Consider the following 2,639-nt stretch of genomic DNA (forward strand, 5'->3'; position numbering starts at 1 on the left):
GCCTGGCCGAGGCCAGGGCCAACAGCATGGTAACTTTCCATGTGAGATATTTCAAATCCACAGATTTGAGCGGTTCAAACCAATATGATTTGAGGAATCCCAACACTACGTTGAGATCCCACGGTGCCACTGGAGGCACAAAAAGGGCTGTATATGCAATACTCCCTTGACAAATGTCTGGACTTCAGGAACTGAAGCCAATTTTTTCTGGAAGAAAATCTACAGGGCCGAAACTTGAACCTTAATGGACCCCAATTTGAGGCTCATAGACACTCCTGTTTGCAGGAAGTGCAGAAATCGACCTAGTTGAAATTTCTTCGTGGGGCCTTCCTGGCCTCACTCACGCAACATATTTTCACTACATGTGGTGATAACGTTGTGCGGTCACCTCCTTCCTGGCTTTGACCAGGGTAGGTATGACCTCTTCCAGAATGCCTTTTCCCTTAGGATCCGGCGTTCAACCGCCATGCCGTCAAACGCAGCCGCGGTAAGTCTTGGAACAGACATGGTACTTGCTGAAGCAAGTCCCTTCTTAGCTCCCGAGGCCATTAGTCCTCTGTGAGCATCTCTTGAAGTTCCGGGTACCAAGTCCCTCTTGGCCAATCCGGAGCCACGAGTATAGTTCTTACTCCTCTACGTCTTATAATTCTCAATACCTTGGTTATGAGAAGCAGAGGAGGGAACACATACACCGACTGTAACACCCACGGTGTTACCAGGACATCCACAGCTATCGCCTGAAGGTCTCGTGACCTGGCGCAATACCTGTCCCGTTTTTTGTTCGGGCGGGACGCCATCATGTCCACCTTTGGTCATTCCCAATGGTTCACAATCATGCGGAAAACTTCCCGATGAAGTTCCCACTCTCCCGGGTGGAGGTCGTGCCTGCTGAGGAAGTCTGCTTCCCAGTCGTCCACTCCCGGAATGAACACTGCTGACAGTGCTATCACATGATTTTCCGCCTAGCGAAAAATCCTTGCAGTTTTGCCACTGCCCCCTGCTTCTTGTGCCGCCCTTTCTGTTTACGTGGGCGACTGCCGTGATGTTATCCCACTGGATCAATACCGGCTGACCTTGAAGCAGAGGTCTTGCTAAGTTTAGAGCATTATAAATTTGCTCTTAGCTCCAGTATATTTATGTGGAGAGAATTCTCCAGACTTGATCACACTCCCTGGAAATTTTCTTTTTCCCTGTGTGACTGCTCTCCAGCCTCTCAGGCTGGCCTCCGTGGTCACCAGCATCCAATCCTGAATGCCGAATCTGCGGCCCTCTAGAAATGAGCACTCTGTAATCACCACAGGAGAGACACCCTTGTCCTTGGATATAGGGTTATCCGCTGATGCATCTGAAGATGCGATCCGGACCATTTGTCCATCAGATCCCACTGAAGAGTTCTTGCGTGAAATCTGCCGAATGGAATCGCTTCGCAATAAGCCACCATTTTTACCAGGACTCTTGTGCAATGATGCACTGACACTTTTCCTGGTTTTAGGAGGATCCCGATTAGCTCGGATAACTCCCTGGCTTTCTCCTCTGGGAGAAACACCTTTTTCTGGACTGTGTCCAGAATCATCCCTAGGACCAGCAGACGTGTCGTCGGAACAACTGCGGTTTTGGAATATTTAGAATCCACCCTTGTTATCGTAGAACTACTTGAGATAGTGCTACTCCGACCTCCAACTGTTCTCTGGACCTTGTTCTTATCAGGAGGTCGTCCATTTTCTTTGAAGACGAATCCTCATTTCGGTCATTACCTTGGTAAGGACCCGGGGTGCCTTGGACAATCCAACGGCATCGTCTGAAACTGATAGTGACAGTTCTGTACCACAAACCTAAGGTACCCTCGGTGAGAAAAGGCAAATTTTGGGACATGGAGGTAAGCATCCCTGATGTCCCGGGACACCATATAGTCCCCTTCTTCCCTTCGCTATCACTGCTCTGAGTGACTCCATCTGGATTTGAACTTTTGTAAGTGTTCAAATATTTCAGATTTAGAATAGGTCTCACCTAGCCTTCTGGCTTCAGTACCACCATATAGTGTGGAATAATACCCCTTTCCTTGTTGTAGGAGGGGTACTGTGATTATCACCTGCTGGGAATACAGCTTGTGAATTGTTTTCAATACTGCCTCCCTGTCGGAGGGAGACATTGGTACAGCAGACTACAGGAACCTGCGAGGGGGAAACGTCTCGACATTCCAATCTGTACCCCTTGGATACTACTTGTAGGATCCAGGGGTCCTGTACTGTCCCAGCGTCATGCTGAGAACTTGGTAGAAGCGTTGAAGGGCTTCTGTTCCTGGGAATGGGCTGCCTGCTGCAGTCTTCTTCCCTTTCCTCTATCCCTGGACAGATATGACTCTTATAGGGACGAAAGGACTGAGGCTGAAAAGACGGTGTCTTTTTCTGCAGAGATGTGACTTAGGGTAAAAAACGGTGGATTTTCCAGCAGTTGCCGTGGCCACCAGGTCCCATGGACCGACCCCAAATAACTCCTCCCCTTTATACGGCAATACATCTTTGTGCCGTTTGGAATCTGCATCACCTGACCACTGTCGTGTCCATAAACATCTTCTTGCAGATATGGACATCGCATTTACTCTTGATACCAGAGTGCAAATATCCCTCTGCGCATCTCGC

The sequence above is a fragment of the Pseudophryne corroboree genome, chromosome 2 (assembly GCF_028390025.1).
Source record: "Pseudophryne corroboree isolate aPseCor3 chromosome 2, aPseCor3.hap2, whole genome shotgun sequence".
Classification (NCBI taxonomy): Eukaryota; Metazoa; Chordata; class Amphibia; order Anura; family Myobatrachidae; genus Pseudophryne; species Pseudophryne corroboree.